The 25,941-nt window shown below is 44.6% G+C and overlaps 1 protein-coding gene across 10 annotated transcripts in view; it reads left to right on the top strand.

Moving 5' to 3' along the window:
- The window catches only part of B3GALT5 (beta-1,3-galactosyltransferase 5), a 31,826-nt gene that overhangs the window by 1,531 nt on the left and 4,354 nt on the right, over positions 1–25,941 (top strand). For 2 of the 10 annotated variants that reach the window (XM_079312810.1, XM_079312811.1), the window contains exon 2: positions 13,212–13,317. The exons of 1 other annotated variant lie outside the window; for it this stretch is intronic. The gene's annotated coding sequence lies outside the window, so the exon portion shown is untranslated. Of the gene's footprint in view, positions 1–13,211; positions 13,318–14,461; positions 14,669–16,501; positions 17,216–23,960; positions 23,989–24,834; positions 25,025–25,941 lie in introns of those variants that run through there. 7 more of the 10 variants (XM_079312815.1, XM_079312818.1, XM_079312813.1 and 4 more) reach the window with 7 other exon arrangements.

Raw genomic sequence — 25,941 nt, 5'->3', positions numbered from 1 at the left:
GGAAAGGGCTGTGGAGAGATGAAGGAAGAATCTCTGAGAACACCTGGGACTGCTTTAGAGACCACAGTTTCTTTGAGGCACTGCACCTCTCTCTTTCAGGATGTTTGATTTGTGAGGAATAACTCTGTCACTGGATTTAAGAGAAGCTGAGTTTTGATACCAACTCATCCAAGCCCATTTTTGACCATAGACTACCCAGTTAACTTCCTTGCACATTAATTTCCCCATGAAAGGGAGAAAATATTGCAGGGAATTTGTGGAAATAAAATCAAAGTATCAATGCACTGATAGAAAGATGAAAGGATAAGCTGCACTTTCTTCCTTTGATAGGATTATTTGCTTCTGAGTTGTCCATTCCCCTTTAAAAATGAACTCTTTTCCCCCTGTATATTGATATCTGACAGCTATCAAACCTTCTCCACACTGTATTTTCACTGCTTTCCCACCAAAATTTCCTGTTGAGCAGCCTGCAGGGGAAATGGCTGAGAACATGCTCACCTCTCACTCCTTTTTGCTCACTGGGTGGCCATGAAAGTCTCCTCCAGCCCTGGTGATTCTGTGATTTTGTGACATTTTTCAAGCAGAACAGAACTTATCTGTGTTTCCTCCTTCACTGGAAAAGTTTGGAGGATATTTCTGAGACTGCAGAGGCCACTTCCTTATGTGTGTAGAGGAAGGTGTCACACACAGTGCCTTCCTGCCAGCTAGCTGGGATTTTGCTGAGAGGTGTGGAAAAAAGCTGTTAGCACCTCTCCTTCCTCAGCAGTGCATTCCCTCAGGAAAACTGGCCCCAGAAAAAGAAGCCTGGAGGCACAAAACAATGCAAGAACTTAGAAAAACTTTTTCTTTTTTGAGACTTTTTTTTCTCTCTCTTGTGTTGGGTTGATGTGGCCAGAAATGTGCATTCTATCACCATAGAGAAAAAGAAAAAAAACAAAACAAAACAAAACCAAACAGGAAAGGTTTTCCTCTGGAATCCAGTGGAAAGAAGGAGCTTTCCACATCATCCCTGGAGCTTCAGAGGAAACTGCCCCTTCTCCAGGAGCACTGCTCCAGCTGAGCCACATCTGCCCCTGCAGGAGGATGCAGCACCATGGAATGGGACTGTGCCACCACCCTGACTGACTGACTGTGCCAGCTTGGATTCTGACTCTGGCAGGGTTGGGATTGTTCTGTGTAATGCTGCATTTCTATTTTAATTGTCCTAGTAAAGAACTGTTATTCCTAATTCCCTTATCTTTGCCTGAGAGCCCCTTAATTTCAAAATTATAATAATTTGGAGAGAGGGGATTTACATTCTCCATTTCAAAGAGAAGCTCCTGCCTTTATTGGCAGACACCTGTCCTTCACACCAGGACATCTCCTTAGCTGTGGAGCACCAGAGTGGAGCTCAGTGGATCAAAGAGAAACCAAATCCCAAAGCAGGGATCTCCTCCCTTTCCAAAAGTCCCTGACAGGGTGAGGCAGATGGGGCCAGGCTCTGCTCCTGGGTAACAAAGGGACAGGACAAAAAGAAGTGGCCTCAAGTCGCACCAAAGGAACTTTAGATGGGACAGGAGGAAAAATTTATGCAAAGAAAGCATTGTGGAGCACTGGAATGAGCTGCCCAGGACAGTGCTGGAGTCACCACTATTGCAGGGTTTACAAGCTGTGCAGATGTGGCACTGGGGCACACGGGGCAGTGGTGGCCTTGGCAGGGCTGGGCTCAGGGATCCTAAAGGCCTTTTCCAACCTGAAGGATTCCATGATTCCAGGAGGGGTGCCAGCACATAACAGAGCTCAGAGTGCACAGAGAGGGAGGGGCTGGTTCAAAGCACAGTGCTTTCTGCTCTGCTGGGCTCTGGGATAGGATCCTGGCTGCATCCCATTGTCAGTCCCAGTTTGCAGCCCCCTGCTCTGGTGGGGCTGCAAGGGAGCTGGGGCTGTGTGCTGAGCACTGCTGCTGCCAGCCTTAGCCTTCAAAATCACATTATCCTGGTAAATGTGCAGTCCTGCAGCTCTCCAGGCACATGAGCTGCCTTCTTTCCTGATGCCCAGCTTGTGTTTCCCTTACCCCTCACCACAGGGATTTTTTTTTGTTTGTTTAATATGTTATTTTAACAAAAGTGAAGCACCTCCACAATAGGCTCCAAATAAATAAATAAACCAGGCACATTTTCCTCCAGCACCCCTCTGGCTGGGGAGGTGACAGTTTTTGCATGCACTGCACAAGTGATTCCCAGCAGTCAGTGATGGAGCAGGAATATTGGCTTCCCCTGGGCTCCAGTACTTTTCCATAAGCATTAGAGTCTTGCTGGTTGTGCTGCACCCAGTTGAAATGGGTTGGACACTGGTATCTGTGTGGTCTTAATCAGATAAATCACTATAAGATAATTATATTTAGCTTCTGGCCAGCCCTGGGCTGGTGCTGGAGGAGCTGCCAGTGTGGCCCATCAATAGACAATACAGGAGGTGAAGGAAGCAGCTCTTGGAGGGCCAAAATTTGGGTGGGGAGTCATCCAGCTGTGTTCCCCCCAAGTGGGGATGAGCTCCAGCTGATCCCCAGCACAGAGAGAGGAAATTCTGGGGAAGGAGAAGGACAGAAAAAACCTCCAGGGGTGGAGGTTTAACATCAGCTCCAGCACAGGCTGCCTGTGCCAAAGGAGTGGAACTGGCAGAATTGAGGAGCATTGTCAGTGTGGAGGAAAACAGGACAGCATCCCAGAAAAAGTGAAGGATCCCCAAGTACAGATAAAATCTGGTGCCATGGAGTCCCAGCATCAATGCTTTGGGGGCTAATAGGAATTCCTGCTAGAAACTGGGATCCTGTCCTCCTAGGACTGGCCAGGAGGCAGAATTTGGTGTGCACAGGTTTGCCTCCAAGCTGTGGGGAGCTGCAGTGTGGTGCAGCCCTGGTGAAGAGGAATGTGATGAGTTGAGTCCCAAGGAGTTATTTTCAGCAGTAAAGGGGATACCCAGTCACACTGCAAAGCACTGCCCTGGCACCTCCTTTGGGGCAGGTCCTGTGCAAGGTTTGAATCCTGATCAAAAAGTTAAATCCACACTGAAGATATTCCAGTTATCCAGGTCTGGCACTGTCCAGTTTGTGACAGGAGGCAACAGGAGCTTGGCTGGTGGACAGCAGCAACATTTCCAAACTGGAAATTCCCCAAAATGGTTGATAATAGAAGTTGTTTCATACTCAGGAACAGAGAAAACATAAAGCTGGGGGAGGAACTTGGTGCAGAGGAAGGGCAATAACACCTCTTTGGCAGATGTGCACTGCATGTGGCAGAGGAATGTGGGATGTAAAGCAAGGAGAGACAGCAAACACTGGGTGAACAGGACCAAATTATTCTGCACTCCTGCTCTCAGCAGTGTTTTTAACCTGTGGTGATCTTTGCAGCTATTCCAACCCTCAGTTTTAACCTCCTGCCAAAGAAGAAGAGCTACAAACAGATATTTTGGTGCCTGCTGTCTGAAGGGGGGTGTTGGAACTGTGTCTGCTCCAGCTCAGGGTCAGAGATCCTGGCAGACACCTGATCCCTGTGGAGTCAGGGACTGAGAAACCCTGGGATAATCCCCTGGGAGGTGATGGAGCCCCTGGGTTAGGGACAGACCCCAGAGTGCCCAGGCTGGCAGCAGGGCTCAGCCACATGCCAGACAAGAAGGGCAGACACTCCTGAAGGGAGGCTGCCCTGCCAGGCTGGATTTCTTATTTCTAAATTAGACACTGAGCAGAAAATTGGGAAGTTCTTCCTTGCTTGGGGCCATCACCTGTGGGATTGTCCCCCTGTGCCCTGCTCAGGTGTGACCCCACCTGCAGAGCTGCCCCAGCCCTGCCCCAGCCCAGGGAGGAGCTGGAGCTGCTGCAGAGCCCAGAGGAGGCAGCAGGATGAGCAGAGGATGGAGCAGCTCTGCTGGCAGGAAAGGCTGGCACAGCTGGGATTGTTCACCTGCACAGGAGAAGCTTTGGCTGAGCTCAGTGTGGCCTTGCAGGGCCTGAAGGAGCTGCAGGAAACATGGAGAGAGACAATTCCCAAGGGATGGAGGGACAGGACACAGGGAATGGAGGGACAGACACAGGGAATGGAGGGACAGACACAGGGAATGGAGGGACAGGGCACAGGGAATGGCTCCCACTGCCAGAAAGTAGATTTAGATTAGATATTAGGATGAAATATTTTACTGGTATAGTAGAAGGCACTAGAGCAGGTTTCCTAGGGAAATTTTGGATGCTCCATCCCTGGAAGCATTTCTCAGTGGCATGGCTTGCTTGCAGAAAGAAAACCCCAACATCTGCCTTTTGGTCAAAAACTATGACTCCAGCAGGAGTATTTTTATTTTTTTTTTTCTTTTCTGTGAGTTGGATGAGCTTTTTGTATGAGGCATTTCCTCTAAAGGAGTTAGATTAAAACAGAAATGTTCCACAAAAGCAAAGGTCAATGGCCTTCTTATATTTCACCTGAATTTTTTAAAAAAAGAAGTGCTTCCCTTCTATCTTTGCAGGCAAGGGCTGGGAGACACCCTTTGTGTTGAAAAGATGCCAGAAAGGGAACTTCTAATTCCTGTAGCCCCTGCTGCCAAAGCTCAGCCATGCAAACCCAATAAAAGACTCCAGAATCTCCAATTACTTTGAGATTTGATGTGTAATATCTGAACCCCAACACTGAGTGAATCCCTAGAAGCAGGGAGCTGATTTAGTGGGCAAGAGGAAACAAGGACAGGTATATTTATTGCTCCTCTCTGTTTTACTGCTCTGTATAAAGATTAATGAGCTCTGGATTTGGGGACAGTTTTCCTGGCCTGATTCATGCTAAAGAGGAGCTGGAGGGGATGCTGAGACCCCCCTGCCTGGGTGAGCACAACACCCCCTGATCTGGGTCATGGATTTGATCTCCTGAAAAAAGGGGGTTGAGAGTGGGAATATCAACTAGAGAAATGCTTACAGGGAGAGCAAGTTGTACTTCAGCAGATTTTTCTTTTTAAATATTCTTTTGGTAGAATCACAGAATCATTGAGGTTGGAAGAGACCTTCAGAACCATCCAGTCTCACAATCAGCTCAGAACCACCAAAATCACCCCTGAACCACGTCCCCAAGTGCCACATTCAGACACTTCTTGAACATTTCTAGATGTGGCAACTCCACCACCTCCCTGGGCAGCTCATTCCAATGCCTGACCACTCTTCCAGGGAAAAAGTTTTTTTCTCATATCTAATCTGAACTTCCCCTGCCACAACTTGAGGCCATTTCCTCCCATTCTTTCGCTTGTGAATAATTTTTCACCTTTAAAAAATGCCATTTGTTAAAGTCACCTGGCAAGGAAACCCTCAGAAATAAATCTCTAAACACTCAGCTGGACACTGCCCTTGTGGTGGACACCTTGGAGCTGATATTTCATAGGGCAGAGTGCAAGAGGGATGAAGCAAAACACCAAAGCTGTGGCCAGCCTGGCTGCAGGAAGATCTGAACTCTGTGAAGGGGAGCAGAGATTGTTATTTGAGCAGAGTCTGCTCCATCAGCCTTTTATTTTATTGAGTGACTTAAATATACTCAGGGTGTCCCCCCATGCAGGGGGAGGGATGCAAGCACCTGCCCAGGTGAAATGAGAGGGATCCTCTCCAGAGCCAGACATCCTTCCCAGAGGGAATGTTGGTCACAAAAACAGGAGGGGCAGGGAGGGGGGTCGTGCTCTGCTCCAGGGACAGGGACAGGAGGAGAGGGAACAGCCTCAGGCTGGGCAGGGCAGGCTCAGGGTGAGAGCAGCAGGAATTTCCCCATGGAAAGGGAGCTCAGGGGTTGGAACTGCCCAGGGAGGTTTGCAGTGCCCATCCCTGCAGGTGGCACCTGGAGGTGGCACTCAGAGCTCTGAGCTGGGACAAGGTGGGGTTCAAAGTTTGGACTGGATGATCTTGGGGATCTTTTGCAGCCTCAGTGACTCCAGGGCTCTTTTTGGAGGTGGAGGACACAGCAAAGGCACCAGGGGGGAGTCTCAGCTCTGGGCTCCTCTCCCCTCTCTCAGGGTCACATCCCCTGCTCCACCCTGGATCCTCATCCACAGGATCCCTCAGGTACCTGTAAAACCTCAAGAAACACAGAAAATAAATCAGAAGCTGACCACAGAGTAGATGTCAGGTGTGAGTTAAATACCCAGGAGATCATGGAGAAGATGGACATGTGGTGGACCAATACCCACTGTCAGCTAGCTGGGTAAAAGAGTTATAATTTTATTTCAGATACTGACATGGCAATATGTTGTAGATCAGTTCCAGATCTAAGAAATAGAATAAGAATATAAACTTAAGTAATACAAATATAAATAAGAATATAAATAAGAAATTAATGTTCATTGAATGGCAATTTTTCTTTCGTGAAAAACACCTTTCATTCCTTGGAATTCATCTTGAAACAGAGTGGAAGGATTTCAAAGAGTCACAATATCAAAAATATTTCATTTCTGTTGAACTTTGGGAAGAAGTTTTTTGAATTTCCAATTTCTTTGAAGGTAATTCTTTCCTTTGCATCCCATTTTGTCTCAATGCCATGCCCAGCAGCAGATGAACTCGTGATCAGCTGGATTTGGAGCCTTCTGCTCTACACAGGGCTCTGCAGGACATGTGCAGAGCAGGGTGGGCTTTGTTTTTTAAATTTGGAAGCTTTGGTATACTTGGTTTCAACCCAAATGACCTGAAACTTCCCTCTTGACAAGCCCTTGTTTTGAACCAGATCAAAAAATATTCCATTTGGATACCTTCCCCTTGGCTTTTACTCCCTTGCTGGCCCAGAACAGGAACAGGCTGATCATAAATTAAAAAAAAAAAGAAATTAAAAAATAAAAAAGCACATTGAGCTCAGCAGCTCAGAAGGATCCATTTGTCAGAGCCATAACTGAGTGGACATTTTTTGGCACTTCAATCAGGCTCCATCAAAACCTGCATGTCATGCTATGCACCAGATCAGTCAGGGCTGAGGAAATGTGCAGGCTGAGAGAGCAGGAGTTTGATTAAACCTGGGTTTCAGTCCTTGCTCCTGGGTCACACCCTGGGCTGGTGCTGTCCTTCCCTCAGGAATTGGGGAGGGTTCCATTCCCTGACCTGCTCAGCTCCAGGCTGACCCTGACCCCCCTGGGTTTGTCATCACTGCCTCACTGCTGACCCTTTCCCTTTTCCCCTTTTCCCCTTTTTCCCTTTTCCCCTTTTCTAATTTTCTCTTTTTTTCCTTTCACTTTTTCCCTTTTTCCCTTTTCCTGTTTTCCCCTTTTCCCCCTTTCCATTTTCCCCTTTCCTTTGTTTCCCTCTTTTCCTTCCCCCTTTCCCTTTTTCACTTTCCCTTTCCTTTTTTCCCCTTTCCTTTTTCTTCCTTTCTTCTTTTCTTTCCATTTTCACTTCCCCCTTTTCCTCTATTTCCCCTTCTCCCTTTCCCTTTTCCTTTTTCCTCTTTCCATTTCCTCTTTTTCTTTCCATTTTCCCCCTTTCCCTCTTTTTCCCTTTCCTTTCCTTTCCTTTCCTTTCCTTTCCTTTCCTTTCCTTTCCTTTCCTTTCCTTTCCTTTCCTTTCCTTTCCTTCCTTTCCTTTCCTTTCCTTTCCTTTCCTTCCCTTTCCTTTTCCTTTCCTTTCCTTTCCTTTCCTTTCCTTTCCTTTCCTTTCCTTTCCTTTCCTTTCCTTTCCTTTCCTTTCCTTTCCTTTCCTTTCCTTTCCTTTCCTTTCCTTTCCTTTCCTTTCCTTTCCTTTCCTTTCCTTTCCTTTCCTTTCCTTTCCTTTCCTTTCCTTTCCTTTTCCTTTCCTTTCCTTTCCTTTCCTTTCCTTTCCTTTCCTTTCCTTTCCTTTCCTTTCCTTTCCTTTCCTTTCCTTTCCTTTCCTTCCTTTCCTTTCCTTTCCTTTCCTTTCCTTTCCTTTTCCTCTCCTTTCCCTCTTCTTTTCCATTTTTCTTCTTTTTTTCTTCTTCAAAATGAACAGACAGGGCTTAAACATCCACAAACACATGGAAAGTCTTCACAAACTCCCAGTTAATTGTGCAGTGGGCAGGGACAAAAAAAATAAATCTGCTTTTCTTATTCCTTCAGGCAGAATCCCTGGAGCATGTGATTTGATTAGCATCATTGCCAGGGCAGTGCTCTGTGCCTGCTGGGGGACAGGGCAGTTCTGGGGGCTCAGGGGGACACTGGTGCCAGGGCAGACAGGGACACCCTCAGCTGTGTCCAGCCCCTGTCCCTGCAGGCTGTTTGTCACACAGAAATGCCAGACTCCTTCCAGAAGAGCTCCAAACACCACAGGGAGGGAGGACAAGGTTGTGCTGCACTTTTCTGGTGGCCCCAACATTTCATAACCTGCACTGATGCCAGTTTCAGCTTTTATATTTTCAGATTCTGCACTGCATTGGTGTGTAACTCTGAACTTTATACAGTGTGTTAGTAAGTTCTCTCAGCTCAGTCACACAAAACAATCCTTGTCCAGCTCAGAACCAAGGACACGCTGCAGCTTCAGCCCCAAAAAGTGCAAACAGCAAATGGAGGAGAGAATCTGGGAGGGTGGGACTGCAGAGCCTGGAGCTGGAATTGGACAATGAACCCCAATATGGGAATGGACCAAAACTGATAAAAGTGTGAAAATTCCTGACTGAGATCCATCCTGGGAAGAGCCACAACCAGGCTCTTGCCCTGCCCAAGGTGAATCCTTGGAAGGCCTTTTAATAAATCCCTACTTTATTATTAACTCTGTCCAGCCTCTGTTCCAGGCAGCCTCTCCAGGCACGAGCACTGATTATTGAAAAGCACATGCCTTAGTTAAAGCTGAAATGGCTCCAGGTCTAATCCCCCTGAAACAGAAGGAGGGATGTGGGAAGGTGTGGTGGCACCTGAGTGAAAGCCACTCTTCCATCCCAGCTGCTCTGCCAGGTGCTCCAGGAGGGGCATGGAAGGCAAGGGAAGAGTTCAGGGCACCTGGAAAGCAGCACAGGGCAGGGGATGGGATCAGCCCAGCCTGGTGAGGGGTGAGGAGGGAGCTGCTGCTCTCTGCAGGTCTGAGCCAAACCTTGAGCCTGGCCAGTGTGAGGATGAGGATGAGGATGAGGATGAGGATGAGGATGAGGATGAGGATGAGGATGAGGATGAGGATGAGGATGGGCTGACACACACAGAGCCCTGGCTGCCAGCCTGAGTCCATCCTCAGAGGACAGGGAGAGCTGGAAGCCATGCAAAGCCAGGGCTCATCCTGCTCTCTGAGGTGCTGAGAGGCTTTGGCATCCTCAGGAAGGAGATTGGGCAGGAATTGTTCCCTGGGAGGGGCTGGGATGGAATTCCCAGAGCAGCTGTGGCTGCCCCTGGATCCCTGGAATGTTCAGTTCCAGGTTGGACACTGGGGCTGGAGCAGCCTGGGACAGTGGGAGGTGTCCCCATGGCAGGGCTGGCACTGGATGAGATGAAAGGTCCTTTCCAACCCAAACCATTCTGGGATTCCATGACCTTATCAATGCACCCAAATATTTTACAGGCAGGTGCCAAGGGGATGGAAGTGTTGCCTGGAAAGGCTGAGCTGGAACAGAGACTAGACAGAGCAAAAGGGATAAAACAGGTATTTATGGAAAGGATGCACTTTGGGCAGTGCAAGAGCCTGGCCAGGGCTACACTCAGACTTTTCAGTGGTGCCCAGCAGCAGGACAAGGCAAAAACTGCAACACACATATTTTCACCTGAATATGAAGAAAAACTTATGTATTGTGGTGACAAAGCATTGGAAGAGGCTGCCCAGTCTCCTTCTCTAAAATATTCAAAACCTGCCTGGACATGATTCTGCCAGCAGGAAAAAACCTTTCTGTGCTCTGAGGGATTCAAGCAGCCCCAGGGGCTCTGATGGGTACAGGAGCAGCTGGGGATAGCACACAACACTGGCTGCCCACTTATCTTGTGAGCTGCTGATGTTGAGAGGTATTTAGGCCTTGTTTGCACAAGCTCTAGAAGAATTTGACATATTCTGATCTAGTTAAGTGAGCACTGTTCAAGCCCCCCGTGGCAGAGGTGCTGTTATAAAACCAGTGAGTTTAATTCATGCATAGTGAGGTACCTGGTGTGTCCCTGCACTGTCTACCAAAGGGGTGGGTTCAGAGCCACAGAGTCACAGAATGGGTTGGGTTAGAGAGGACCTTAAAATCCATCTCATTCCACCCCTGTAATGGGCAGGGACACCTTCCACTATCCCTGCTTGCTCCAAACCCCATCCAACCTGGCCTTGGGCACTGCCAGACATTGGGCAGCCACAGCTTTTCTGGGTAAAACCCATCAATTTTGCATCAGTAGAATTATAATCCTGTAAATCTGAGGGTAGAAATCATTTTTCTGCCTCACAAGTAGGTTTTATTGGGAACAATTTCCCTCATAATAGATTGATCTGTGCTGCTGTTGTGTCTTTGCACCCATGGAAGGGCTGAGGCTGTTATTTCAGCAAAACTTCTCCTCCTGACTGAAATAAATCTGTAGATTTCTGTAGGAAAAAAAAAATCTTTTAAGGTCTACATGAAAACTGGGTTTGATTTTGCAATAGAGTGGATATCCTGAAAGCTTCCAGTGGCAGAGTGTAAATCAGTGACCCTCTCCATCACACGAGCTGCTGAGCCTGCCCCCACAGCTGCCTTATCAGAGAAACCCAAGGACGCAGCTCCTGCTCTCATTTTTCATCGTGGAGGAAAAAAAAAACCTCAACCCCAGCCAAACAATGGCATCTTTTGGTGGGTGTTTGCAGCCTGACCTCATCCCTGGCTGCTTTATGCTCTGACAAACTCAGGTGTGGAAATATTTACTGTCACTCAGACAGGCCATGTGCACCCAGAATTGTCAGAGGAGATGAAAACACAGAGCCAGTGATGAACCAGCTGCTGGTTTTGTGCTTGGAAAATGGATGGGAGTGCTGAGGGGGCTGAGCTGGGGGCTTGGAAGGCAGAAACACCCCTTGGTTCAAGCAGAATTTTAAGTCATATGAGGTGTGGCCTATGGGGATTTTTAGCCTGGAGAAAAGAAGGCTCAGAGGGGACCCTGACAGGAGGGTGCAGCCAGGTGGCCTCTGCTCCCAAATGACAGAAATAGAGGGAATAAACTCAAGCTTTACCAGGGGAGGCTCAGGTTGGACATCAGGAAGAATTTCTCCACTGAAAGGGTGATGAGATATTGGCAGGGGCTGCCCAGGGAGGTTTGCAGTGCCCATCCCTGCAGGTGTCACCTGGAGGGGACAAAGTGGGGATGGGCACAGCTGGGACTCCATGGACTGGGAGGGCTTTTCCAACCTCAGTGATTCTGTGAATATCCTGCTTCATGAGCCCCACCTCCTCCTCTGAACAGCATCCACACACTCTCTCTTCTTTCTTTCTTTTTTTTTTTTTTTTTTTTTTTTCAATTTGATGTGGCCTCTTTTGATGACTAAGGGAACAGGAAGATTACAGTTTAAGTATATAATTTTCATTTGATGTGACAGGTTAAAGCTATGTGCATTTAGAGCAGGCTTAGATTATTTTAGTTCAATTGCAACACTGATTTAGGCCCTGACTCACTCTTTGAGGCCTGACTCCATGTAGATATATGTTGGCTTGGATTTACTGCTGGGGAAATGCAGGCACATGTGTGCATTACTCTGCTGAAGTGCTGGGGAAGGGATGGACTCACAGCAAGCACAGTCCTGGATCAGAGGCAGAGAGGAGTAGATGGTGCTTGTTGGGTGATTGTTTTCCCCCAGCACAAGGGCTTGATATTCCAGAGTTTATTTTCCACCCCCTTGTGCCCCTCCCAGACCCTGGGCTGTGTAATCTGCAGTGAGTGCTTTGAGCCTGAGTGCCCTGGAGCCTCCCTGCCTTTGCTGACAGCTGGGCAGCCTAAAAACTAAAATTGCTGAAACTCACAGAGCAAGCTGGGAGCAGTGACCTGGAGGTGACTGGCCTGGCTGGAGGGAGTGGAAATTGGCTTTTATAGGTTGGCAATGCATTGTCCCCCTGTGAGCCCCCACTGCAGTGCTGCATCCAGCTCTGGTCCCCAGCACCAGGAAGATGTGGAGCTGTGGAATGAGTCCAGAGCAGGGGCAGGAGGATGAGGGGATGGAGCATCCCTGAGAGCCCATAGAGACAGGCTGAGGGAGCTGGGATTGTTCACCTGGGGAAGAGAAGGCTCCAGAGAGACCTTTGAGCCCCTCTCAGTTAATGTGTTACAGAACAGCTGGAGAGGGAGGGAAGGGTTAGAATCGATATGAGAAGGAAATTGTTCCCTGGCAGGGTGGGCAGGGATGGGATGGAATTCCCAGAGCAGCTGTGGCTGCCCCTGGATCCCTGGAATGTTCCGTTCCAGGTTGGACACTGGGGCTGGAGCAATGGGACAGTGGGACTGTCCCTGCCATGGCAGGGGTGGCACTGAGTGATCTCTAAGGTCTATTCCAACCCAACCCACTCTGTGACTCCATGATCTGCCCTGAACAGTGTGATGCTCAGCAGCGATTTGGGGCCCCGGCCCCAAAATTGTTTTCCTGATTTCCATGGGAAATGCCCCGTTTCCAGGTGGAGGGCAGATAATTTGCATGCAAAAGCTTCTGTGTGTTCAGAAGCTGTCGGACTTTGTAGGTCAGACTGTGACAAAGGAAGTGTTAGCACTTCCCCAAAACTAAAAGTAAGGTTTTTTTAGGAACTCGGGGTACAAAGGAGGGTCATGGATGCAGAGAGAGGCACGGGCATTCTTAGGTGCCTTAGCTAATGCTTCCTCATTACAGGAAACTAAAGCTACCCGGGAGTTTTTTTTTCTGAATAATTAAAAAAAGAAAAAGCTTTTGGGGCAGTCCTTCCTGCAGCAAATCTGGAAGTGAATCAGGACCTCTCTTCTCACTTGTATTTGTCCTGCAAAGTACAAGAAGCAAACAGTATTTTGTGTCTCCTTAACTACATCTCTCCATTTCCAGCCTTGGAGTGGAGGGGGAGGAGAAAGGGAGCTGCCAGCAGCTCCAGTGATTGATTTATCTCGTGTTTTCTTACGCTGCGCTCTAACAACCCGTTAAAAAAAAAAAAAAAATACAATGACAAATCAAAGCGAATATTTTCTCGCTAAAAATTCAAAGTGCCCTGGATCATCCCTGGGTATTTTGGTATTAAATGTGCGGCTTTATCCATAACGTTTGTCTGGGAGTTTGTTTGGGTTTTTTTTGTTTGTTTGTTTGGTTTTTCTTTTTTTTCTTTTTTTTTTTTTTTTTTTTTTTTTTTTTCCTGCTGGAGCTTGCAGCGTTTAGAGGAGAAATGTCTTTCCCCCGGAGCCATTTGCTACAATAATTGTGGTGTGAAGCTGTCGCTGGTTGCTGTCACCAGGGGACAGTTCATAAAGGTAAAAGCGCTGCAGTTCTCCACGTGCTCCAAGTGTTGGGAGTAGCCCTGGGAAGGGATCGGGAGTCCCGGCCGGACTCGTGATTTGCCCTGAAGCAAAGGTTTGGCTGAGCCCGGACAGCTCCGGGTGAAGCAGATTTGGAGGTCCAGGGGAAGGGGAGGGTAGGGAAGGCATGGTGACACCCCGATATCCCGGGATGTGAGGGATGCTGACACCCCGATATCCCGGGAGGGAAGGGATGTGTCACCCCGATATCCCGGGAGGGGAGGGATGCTGACACCCCGATATCCCGGGATGTGAGGGATGCTGACACCCCGATATCCCGGGATGTGAGGGATGTGTCACCCCGACATCCCGGGATGTGAGGGATGCTGTCACCCCGATATCCCGGGATGTGAGGGATGCTGACACCCCGATATCCCGGGAGGGAAGGGATGTGTCACCCCGATATCCCGGGAGGGGAGGGATGCTGACACCCCGATATCCCGGGATGTGAGGGATGTGTCACCCCGACATCCCGGGATGTGAGGGATGCTGTCACCCCGATATCCCGGGATGTGAGGGATGCTGTCACCCCGATATCCCGGGAGGGAAGGGATGTGTCACCCCGATATCCCGGGAGGGGAGGGATGCTGACACCCCGATATCCCGGGAGGGAAGGGATGTGTCACCCCGATATCCCGGGATGTGAGGGATGCTGTCACCCCGATATCCCGGGAGGGGAGGGATGCTGTCACCCCGGTGACGTGGCTGCCCGAAAGGTTCGCTTCCCCTTTTCCCCCCTTTTCCCGGGGTTGTCATTCAGGAAAAACCCCTCCGAGGGTGCCTGAACGCAGGTTTTTGAGCAGAGCGGGATTTCTGTCCCACGGAGCAAACCAAGGCTGTGCTGTTGGTATTTGGGAGCGCCCAGCCGAACTTTCCCAGCGCCGGCAAGGGCTGACACCAATTCCATCTCCCGTTCCTGGTAGGACGCTGCCTTCCCCTTTTCCCATCCAAAATACCCCAAATAAAAACATTCACAGCCAGATCCTAAAAATTCACAGCCGGCTCCTAACCTGGCGATGGAGCCGCAGGGTTCAGCGGGTCTGAGAGGGAGGGAGAGAGGGAGGGAGGGAGAGAGGGAGGGAGGGAGAGAGGGAGGGAGGAGAGAGGGAAGAGGCAGGCAGGGAGTTCAGGTTACCGCTGCCGCATCGCCGCCTCCCTTCGCTTCTGGCTGCGGGGGATGAGCCCCTGGCTGGGGACAGGGACACGGGGACAGATGCAGCGGCGATCCCGGGGGCAAGGACCGCGCAGGATGCGCTGCGGGAGCATCCCGGGGTGAAGAGGTGCCCGCTCCTTTCTCCAGCTCCAGGTAGGACCGAGAGCCGGGACTGGCTCCCTTCCCTCCTCCTGGATGTGCCTCCCCGACTTTCCCAAACTCTGCGGTGGGGACAGGCGGAGGGGAGGGAGTGCAGATGTGACCCCGCTTTGGGATCGCAGATGGCAGAAAGGGGATCGTGATTGCCACCAGGGCTGGCTGATTTTGGGGGTGCTGATGGCAAATGACTAATCTCACTCGCCAGATTTAATGGGTGCTTCATTTTGGAGCGTTTTAGCAGCCCCACATAAAGCCCGGGATCAGTTAGGACAAAGCCTAACAAATCCAGCCTTCTCCTCGCTGTCCTGCTGGGAGCTTGGATAAAATAATGCTGAAAAAAAAAAAAAAAAAAAAAAAAAAAGATCCACGAGGCGCAGGTAAGTAATTAAAAAAGCAGCCACTGGACCTGATCCCACAAACATTTCTGTGTATGGTCAGCACTTTTAAAGCCAAGGAGTTATTGACAAAGGATTTGATGGTCCCACAGTTGGATTTGTGTTCCTTTGCCCAGGAAGATTTTTCCTCCCCAAGTACCAGACTTGCTGATTCAACAGACACATGAATGCAAAGACTTAGTTCAACTGTTAGAGGAGTATGAAGTTCCAAACACCAAAAAATGACTGTGACAAGAGGCAGCAGGAAACAAAAGGGCAAATCATGAGCACCAGGCTCACCTGCTCCAAGTGCTCCCCCAGCTTAAAATAGGGGGAAAAAACCACCTGCAAGGCACAATCCTGACAGGTCATCATCCTACAGTGATTTCATCAGGACTGAGCAGCAGTCAGAGATTTAGGAGTGATATTGGAATAGCTTTATTGGCAATTTTTCCCATTTTGAATTTTTTTTTCCAATCTGCATAATTATCACTTCTCTTCAGTGCTATTTTACTTCTTCCTTCTTGTGTCTTGAGACTGTTTCCAAGGGAGAAGAGAAAGATCCTCATTTAGACTTCTGTCTGAAATACCATTTTCAGTTTTATTTCTCTTTTGCATTAAGATGAGGAAAACCAACAAGCAGCACTACTTGTCAATGAGGGTGCAATAAATAATTTGGTTTAGGGGCACAGAATTTTTGAAGAATGGTGCTGTCATAACTCAGAGAACTGGACTTTTGGAGGTCTGGCAGTGGCAAGAAGAGTCTAAGGAAGAAATTTCTTTATTGCTTCTCAGTGAACAGGACATCTGAAGTCCTGGCAGTGACAACAAGACAAAAGGAAGAAATTTCCTTATTGCTTTGTTTATGAAGATAAGAGGATTGGATTGGATTTTATTCCTGTTCAGCACAATGAAGCACATGGTTTACACAGGGTCAGGTTGCTCTGATTCATCCCATTGTGGACAGTTGCTTATCTGTGCACAGATCTGAGGTTTGGAATAGACCAAGTAGGGTAAAATTGCTGATTCATGAGGCCATTCTGAAATAAATTAAATATGCCCATTAGCATCAGTAATAAAAGGAACATAGGGGCATTGTAGGAATAGAGGGAGCATTAAAATTAGCATTGGAGAGAAATCCAGAGAGGGATGGTTGGCACTCAGCAGGTGAAGGGAGGACAGAGACAGGAGGAAAAGGCTTTTAGGCTGAATTTTTGGGGAAAAAAATACTAGCAAGATGAGAGAGAAGGAGGGAAAGCCCCAGGGCAATGCTTGGGAGAGAGGATGCCCTTGGCTGGCTGCCTGCCAGGTGTGTTTGCATCACTGGTACAAGTGGATTGAGCCCAAAGTGTCCAAATATGCTCCTGAAAAGGACACAGAGCACCTGCAGTGGGGGCTGGACTGTCCATACAGAGTCCCTGCACTGATGGTCTGAGCTCCAGCCCCCACTGCAGCACCTTCCTCCATCCTGGAAAAGGATCTGCCCTTACTAAATACCCAAACCGAACATTTTTGTGGGTGTTTAAGGGCCAGGATTCATCCAGAGAATTTTGCAGGTGGCTTGGCAAAGCAAGCTGATATTTTAAAATAGAAGCAAGCTTCCTTAGCTTGGCTAAAGTTCCTGGGAATATATTTCTTTTTTGACTCCACAGTTGCAGCACTTATTTTCTGTGCTATTACCAGAGCAGCGACACCTCCTGCCAAACTGCTTCAGTTTGAGTCACCCCAAGACACAAACTTTTTGCTGGTTTTTGAGAGCAAAATTGCATTTTGGTCTGAGGATGCTTTTTTGGCTTTTCAAAACAGGTGTTATGACCAAGAGCTCATGGTTGGGTGGATGAGATCAAGGTACATGAAGAACTAATGGCTCTGGATTTTTTTTTATTTTTAATAAGGATGAAGATACATCTTTCTGGTTCAAAAGATTCCTGTGCCACAGAGGTTTTCTCTCTTGCCATGATCTTGATTCTCCTTTAGGGGTCTGGGTAGGAACAGAGACAGAACACAAGGACACCTCTCTGGACTATTTTGATAATGGATTATTTAAATTTCCTCACCCAAGGTGACACTTCTATATCTGAGCTGGGACCACTTTTCTGAGTGGATGAGGCCCATGAATTTTTGTTCTTTTCCTGTAAAAATAAAGGTGCAGCTATTAAATGGATGAGTGTTGCCTGCAAGACTCTCCCTGTGCCTGTCTCTGCCCCTGGGAGAGTGGCTGTGTGTAAATTGTGTTTATAAAATCTGCTGGGACTGTGGTTAACCGTCAGGAAATCACTCTCTGTGGCATAGAAAATACGATTCAGAGGAGGAAATGGGGCAAATTTGCCTCTGAAGGGGTGAGGTTCAGGAGTTACTGTGGCTCTGGTAGCTCTTCTGAAATTGCCTCATAGCACAACAGGGCAAGGATGTGAAACTTGAAGGGACTCTTGCTCAGATACTGAATTTTAATCAATTTATATTTTAAAGTTTCTCTCTTTTTTGACTATGGTTTTTCTTTGATTGCAGTGAAAAAATGTTTCTTTGCTTATTTGAGCTGTGCCAGTGTTTGAGAATAATCTGTATATATGGCAAATGGTATTTCATTTAGCTTAGAGTGAGATATTACACTCTAGATTAATCTAATTTCTCCTTCTCTAGAAAATTCATAACTTCACTTATTTTTACCACACATCTTTTATTTTTGTTTTCTTTTAATTATTCTGAATTCTCTCCTTATTAAAACCCAAAGTGGTAAATAAAAACCAGCCCAACCTTTTATAAAGAAAATTCAATCTGCTGCTGGAGTCACAGGGTCAATCAGCTAAATGGGTATTAGTAACATAATGACAGAGCATAAGCCAGGACACATAGTAGGATTTGCAAATCCATAACAGTAATGCTCCTTTTCTAGCTGGTGTCTAATTGATGGATTAGGGGTTTCTGTCCTGGGTCTGGGACAGAGTCACTGCCTGGACATAAAATATTGTGGAGAATCATTTTAAGTATGGAAAGCTTCAAAAAAACCCCTCAGATTCTTCTTTTTTTTTTTTTTTGCCATGCAGATCTCATCACAGCAGGCCAGGGAGGAGATGGGAAAGCAAAAACCCCCTCTCATCACAGAAAAAAAAAAAAAAGAGAGAAAAATCAAAGAGATAGCAAAGAATCGAAATGAAAACAAAACACAACAAAGCAAACAGAAAAGGAAAAAACAAACAACCAATTGAACATAAAAATGATTGGAAAAAATAAAAGGAAACAAAAGAGAGGAAAAAAAGAAAGGGAGAAAAGAAGGAAAAAACAGAGGGAAAAAAGAAAGGAAGAAAAAAGAAAGGAAAAAAGGGAGAAAAGAAAGAAAAAAAGCAACAAAAAATAAAGGGAAAAAGTAAAGAGAAAAAGTAGAGGGAAAAAAGAGGGAAAAAAGAAAGGGGAAAAATAGGGAAAAAAGAAAGGAAAAAAAAGAAAGGGAGAAAAGAAAGAAAAAAGAAAGGGAGAAAAGAAAGAAAAAATAAAGGAAAAAAGAAAGAAAAAATAAAGGGAAAAATAAAGAGAAAAATAGAGGGAAAAAAAAAAGGAAAAAGAAAGGAAAAAAGAAAGGAAAAAAGAAAGGGGAAAAAGGGAAAAAAGAGGGAAAAAAAAGAAAGAAAAAAGGGACAAAAGAAAGGGAAAAAGGGAGAAAAGAAAGAAAAAAATAAAGGAAAAAACCAAAAAATAGAGGGGAAAAATAGAGGGAAAAAAGAAAGGAAAATAAAGAAAGAAAAGTAAGAAAAAAGAAAGGGAGAAAGGAAAAAAAATAAAGAGAAAAAATAGAGGGAAAAAAAGAAAGGGAAAAAAAGAAATGAAAAAAGGAAAAAAGAAAGGGAGGAAAGAAAGAAAAAAAGAAAGGGAAAACATAGAGGGAAAAAAAGAAAGGAAAAAAAAGAGCAAAAAGAAAGGGGGAAAATAAAGGAAAAAAAAGGAAACAAAGGGGGAAAATGGGAAAAAAAGAAGGGGAAAAAGGGGGAAAATAAAGAGAAAAAATAGAGGGAAAAAATAAAGGAAAAAAGAAAGGAAAAAAAGGGAGAAAAGAAAGAAAAAAAGAAAGGGAGAAAAAGAAAAAAGAAAGGGAGAAAGGAAAGAAAAAAAGAAAGGGAAAACATAGCGGGAAAAAAAGAAAGGGCAAAAAGAAAGGGAAAAAATAAAGAAAAAAAAAGGAAACAAAGGGAGAAAAAGGGGATAAAAGAGGTGGGGTGGGGGGGGGGGATGTGGGGAATAAAGGAAAAAAAAGAAAAAAAAAAAAGGAAAGGAAAAAAAGATATATGATGTGGCCATAACTAATGAGCCCATCAGGTCAGTGCTGGAGTGACAGAAACTGGTGTGTGTGTGGAGAGGAGCTGTGCCTTGCTCTGCCTTGAGACACCACCCTGAGGGGTGACAGGGACAGCAGAGGGAACATGCTCAGAAAAGTTTTTCCCTTGTCCTGCTTTTTTTTTTTTTTTTGTGTTTGCACCCTTTCTGCCTGCCAGGCTGGGTGAGCACACTGCTAATCCATGAAACTGTGACCATGGCATCACCAGAGATTCACTTGGAGAGCTCCAGACTGGCCCCTGCTCCTCTGGAACTCTTGCATTTAGGGAAAAAAAGAAATATTTCCTGCTGTTCTTGACATTTTCTTATTATCTACGTGTGCTTAATCCTTCCCTGTGTCATACTGAGCTTATGAAAAAGCAATTTAGGGGCTTAATTCCAAGGAAAATGGGGAGTTAGCAGCTTTTGCTGGTCCTTGGACCAGGACATATGTTCCATGCAGTGATCAGGAAAGCAAATGGAATAACCCTGCTGCCTTCAGCTGTGCAGGATTTGGGGCTGCAGCTCCTGGTCACTCTCTTAAGTTGTGCCTCTGATTTTAGGGCTGCAGCTGTTTGAGTGTTTTTACAAAGCAGGGATTTTTTTTTTTTTATAATTTGTGGTTTGGGTTTTTCCCTGGCTGATGACTTCAGTGCAAAACATCCCCTGAACCCAACTGGAGCTTTGCCCCAGAAAAGTTAAGAAAAGTGAACTTGTTTAAATTGATATTTTGAACCTTTTTTCTCAGGGGGACTCCAGACCTACTTCTCTTTCTCTGCCTCAGGCCAGGCTGCTTTCCCTGAGCTAATGGCACAGAGCCTGATCCCTGTGCTGTTCAGATAATTACACTCATTAACAGACCTGAAGGAGATGTCAGGTTAATTTTGATGCAGTAATTAGGCTCTGGCACAGCAGATACCATGGTTTGATCTCTGGGGAACACAAAGGAGTTCCAGCAGGGTCAGAGGTGTGACCCCAAAACCAGCCTGCTGCCCCTGGCAGGATTTTGGGAGGAGGGAGTTTGTGCCTTGTGGAAACAGAGATTGGCAAAATTGAGAGTTTGGGAATCAGATCCCAGAGCTTGGCCACTTTTTCATGAGGTCCCAGTGATAAATAACATAGAGACCAAATATTTTCAGCTCCCCTGAAGTTGCTGAATAGAACTTAAAGACTAACTGGAAAAAAAAAAAAAAAAAAAAAAAAAAAAACATCCAGTGTGTTTTGGCAAATTATGTAAAAAGAAGCAACAGAAAGAAAGTTAGAAAAGTTAATTCCTGCCAATTTTGGTGTCATTTCTAGTGAACCTACACAGGACTGATGCCTGGTGTCCCCTGAGGCTCTGGGATTTTTGTGCTGGCATCAGGACATTCCTGGAGAAAATGACAGATTAATTTGGGACACAGGAAGGATCCCTTTGTGACATTAAGGCATTCTCTTGAGTTTGGGAATCCTGCTCACATAAGATACCTGAAAATTGATATTTTGGAATTGGGCATTTTAGAGTTTAATATCTTTATTTTAGAATTTAATATCTTTAGAATTTAATATCAAAGTTGGGTTACTTTGATAATTTGAAGCTTGATGTTCTGGTATTTTGAAGCAGAATTATTTTAGTATTTTGGAACTTGGTATTCTAATATTTCGTAACTGGGTTACCTTAGTATTTTGGAACTTAGTATTTGAATATTTCAAATATGTGTTACTTTGGTATTTCAAAACAGAGATTTTGAAAACTGGTTTTCTGGTATTTTGGTGGAACAGCTACCAGCATTTGGATTGTCAATGGAAAAAGAAAGTTTAAGACTTAGCTATAAAGTCCTGGGCACAGAGAGCTGGAAAGGCCAGCTGCAGGCACAGATAAGAGAGAAATAAAGATAAGAAATTGTTTGTGAGGAAGGTAAAAGTCTCCTCCTATTTTCATAGGACAATCCTCAGATGATATCAGAATAAAACTACTGAAAATCAAAAAAATTGATGGTTTTAATGCAGGTAAACTACTTGATGTTGCATCAAAATGTACAAATCCAAAAAAAGAAAAAGAAAAAGAAAAAAAAACAGGAAAAAACTAAACAGAAAATTTTAGCAAATATAAAAGAAAACAGCAAAAAATTCTTACCCTGGGGAGGAGTTTTGTAACAGGGGAAGGGGTTCAGTTCCTTGATCTTCATTAGGAAGATTGGGAACTAATCAATACATATATAACAAAAAAAAAAATATAAATACTGGGGGCAGAAGGTAAAAAATCTTCAGACAAATCCAGGAGTCATCCAAACCCTTTAATGGAAACAGACACAACAAGAAATGAAAACCTGGAATTTTCAGTAGGCACAGGAATCAATTATTGATTATTAAACACCCTGCAAGGGAAATTTAGTGATGCCTCCATCTCAATTATTGGTGCCACTGGAACTGGTGAACTGTGACCCTTTGTCAAACCTGTGAAGCTCAAACTAGGAAAATTATAAATAACTCATCAATTTCTGTACCTGCCAAACTCTCCAAAACTTATTAAGAAAAAGTTTAATAAAAAAAAACCAAACTTGAGTGCAAAAATCAAGTTTCAGGGAGGAGACATTCAAATTAAAGTCCCTGAGTTTAAATACATGTAAACTTCAATTTTTATATTGCACTGACTTCCCAATCTGAACCTATCCCAAAGAAAATTAAGGATGCAGTAATCCCCATTGTGTGGGCCAGGGAGATTGCTGGAAAATCAAAAAGAGCAGAACCTGTGAGAATCAAATTAAATCAGACACAGGCAGGTAAGGCAAAACCAATACCTTTTAAAATTAAATAATTGAAGAAGGTCATTACCTATTATTGGGAAAAATTTAAGGTACAGTTTGTTGGTGAACTCTAATTTTGCCAGTCAAAAATGTTAATAGTCAAGATTATCAATTAGTACAAGAATCAAGAGCAATTAACTAAAATTGCTAACTAACCCAAAATTTGCTAAGTTACCCAAAACACTCATAGCCACATTAAAAAAAAGTAAGCAAATAAGTAAATAAATTTGGAATGGTTCACTGTAATAGATTTAAAGGAATTTTGGATTATTGGTCCACCAATAATCCAATATAATTGGATTATAAATCCATCCTTTTTATGGACTTTTAAAACTGCTCATAAAAACTCTATTATATGGCTTGATGATATGCTGAGTGAGGTCTCAAGCTTTGGGCTGCCTAGATCCTGTGAAATTTTTAAAATTATTATTATAATATATTATATTATTCCTGGCCTAGCTGTTTGTGAGTAGTCCCAGCTACAGAATCAGACATTAAACCAGAATATAGCACAAAAATTTGTCAGTTCATCAAAGCATTCTATTCCAAATTTCACCCAGGTGGATGGGAAGTCATCCCTGCTGGACAAGTAATATTTTCTGAGAAAATAAATTAATGATAGAGGCTACCAAATGTAGTAACTTTCCTGGAGATTATTGCAAATAATTGACTTTACAGAATTTCCATGGAAAGAGAGCTGGAAGTATCTTTTAGTGGATCACTTGAATGCCTGAAGCATTTCCCTGTTGCACCAGCATGGCAAAAAAAAAGTGAAAATATTTCTAAATCAAGTATTTCCATGCTTTGGTGCTCCTCTAGGGAATGTCATCAGACAAGAGGGTCTCATTTTATAGCAGGAATAGTGGGACAAGTTAGAAAAGCCTTGGGAACCCAGTGGGATTTGCACACTCCATGATGGTCACAAGCCAGTGGAAAGGCAGAAAAAATAAATTATACTGTAAAATTTCAATTATTATCCTCAACCAGAATAAAATATGAGGAAAAAATGAAGTTTCAACAGAAACTGAATGCTTGCTACTACTGAAATACTGCTCATATCTGAACCTTAATAGTTCACCAAAATCTTTGTTTGCCAAAAACACCTTTAGAGTTTCACAGAGAGATTAGCCATGACAATTCCTACAAAAATTTGAAGTAGCTAAAATATGAAATGTGGCTAATTGCTGGCTGTGTTCTCAAGGAATGTTGGTAGGAATGAGGCCCCACAGAACCTCATGGCCTTGAGGAAAAATGACATTACAGGACAAGAGTGTTGCACTTACATCAGGGATGAGTTTGAAGCCCAGCAGGCAAAAATCAATAGAAAAAGCAACAGAAGAGTGGCAGAAAGCAGAAAACTCTTTGATGAGGTTGGCTTAATTCATGGCTATCAAAATGCATTTGTGGCAGTCATTTGTAACCACTGTAGAGTGTTTAATTGTTTGTGTTCAGTGTCAGAGTTGTTGTAATGCTTTGTGCTGAAAAATGAACAATTGTGACTTGCCTAAAAGAGACAGCCTCAAGAAAAAGGAGGGATTTGATAAATAACAAAGAGAATAAAAAAATTTCAGCTCCTCTTAAGCTGCTGGGAGAGAGCAGAGTCTGTTTTTATGTTTTCATTTCAGGTGAGTGTGAGAAGAGGCTGCAAATCCCACATGGTTTGGTGCCAGGATTCCACAGCCACATCTGCAGAGACCCATGAAGGGCCAGTCAGCTCAAGAAAAGTCTCTAAGATATGAAACAGGCAGTTTTTGGCAATGCCCTTCATAAAATATTTTGCACTAGAGGGAAAAAGCTTTGAGATAATGAAAAACTATTATTTCTGACTGAGATCACAGAAAAACATCATGTATTTTTCTTTATCTAAAACCAGAAAGATTTGTTTTGATGTAAAATGGGGAATGAGAAAGGGGCTTACCAGGCAACACCAGGGTGATTTAATTTCCTGATACAGAAACTTCAGTGCTCCAAGGAACTGCCCTGCACTAATATAAAATGGTTTTTGTGCTCTGAATTCTCCCTGTTCATTCAAAACAAGGATTGAATGGAGGGTTTTGGAGAAAAATGGCCTTGGCCAGAGGAAGCAGCTTGTGTCTCTGTCACCCTTTTCCCTTGGAGTTCTCTCAGTGAATTCCAAGTTGGACATTGGGACAGTGGGAGGTGTCCCTGCCATGGCAGGGCTGGCACTGGGTGGGTTTAAGGATCTTTAAATCCTTTTCAACCCAAACCATTCCATAGTTCCATAATTCTTATTATTGAGGTCACTGCCCACCCCTTGATCCCTGCACAGGAATCTTTTGGGAGAGGACATATGGACATGTGTGCCACCTGCAAAACTTCTGAAATACTGTTTACAGTTTGCATTCATCTGCAAATATTTGCAATTTTTGCCTAACTCTGTGTGTGTGTGTTTGTGTGCAAATTGTGCTCCTTCACACATAAAATCTGGTTCTGGAAAGGCAGAATGGGAAAGGTGGGAGGAATGGTAAAGGCTGCTCACCCAGATATCCAATAAAAGGACCTTAAAAAAGTTCTTTTAGATCTGTAATGCTGGAAACAAAAAGTAGAGAATGGTCAGGTTACATTAGTCAGATTCTACCAAAATCTTGTAAGATGGTTGTTGTGTGTTATGGCACCTTGCACTCATATATTTGTAAATGTTTTAATAGAATGTTGCTCTCCATTGTTTTCTTAGCTCAGTGTTTGGGTTGTGCATGTTCTGGAATTTCTGTAACAAAGAAATATCAGACTCTCAAAGACTCTTCTGTGAGCTGGTGACAGAAACAAAATTCTTGTACATCTCCATTGCCAACCTCCAAACAGCATCCTGCCCTGAAAACACAATTCAGGATATTCATGTGCTTCCTCCCAGGCCACTGAAGAATGTGAGAACAGATGCAGATTTTTGTATGATATTTTCCATGTAGATATAATACAACTGCATATGTATAATCTCACACAATTTTACATAGGTATTTAACTAAAGCAGCTGTAAAGTTAATTACAAGACTACTGTGAACTATAAATACAAGAAAAAAATCAGATCTGAGGAATACTCTATTTAAGGATAAAGTGAATTTAAATATAAGTGCCAGAAGAAATGTGAATTTTTGAAATATTTTCAAAATTCATTAGTGAATCATTGCAAAAAACACACTTCACTGTGGGAGCAATTCCAGTAAACCAAGACTCCAGTTCTTGTTTCATGCTTTTGAGGACTCCCACTGAAGCCAATGGGACAATTCTTGGGGGTAAAAAGAGCTGGATTTGGTTCCAGGCACACCTGGCTGGACTTTCAAATGAACTTAAATCCTACAATGCAAAATCTTTGATTGATGGAAAGGGGAATTTGAGCAAAAGGAAGGCATTAAGGTGAATTTGGGGGAGTCTACACAGCACACTCCTGGTCAGAAGGCAGAGATCCAATTTCCATGGAATCTGCAGCTCTGGGCATGGCTAACTTGGTTTGCTGTGGTTTTATTTGGGGAGCCAGATACAATTCTTTGTTAAAAAGGGGGAAGGTGGAAGTTTCCCCCTGGTAAAAATTGCCCCATCCTAGGGCTCTAAAATAGCAGTAGGAGAGTCTGAGGCTTACTGGAATGAGCAACTCAAGCCTCAACTCCTCTCACCAGGTTAATTTATGGAGGTGTGTCATATTTTTGGCACTATAAGGGTTTGGGGGGTTTGCTTTGATAAATTTTATCTCACTCAAAATTTCTCTTAGATTTATAAGCAGATGTCCAGCTCATTAATCTCCTGCAAGGTGAACAGTGAACATTGTTGTTGTTTGGATCTTTCTCAC

Source organism: Erithacus rubecula (genome assembly GCF_903797595.1).
Source record: "Erithacus rubecula genome assembly, chromosome: 1".
Lineage (NCBI taxonomy): Eukaryota > Metazoa > Chordata > Aves > Passeriformes > Muscicapidae > Erithacus > Erithacus rubecula.
This window is presented reverse-complemented; position numbering and strand designations above follow the sequence as displayed.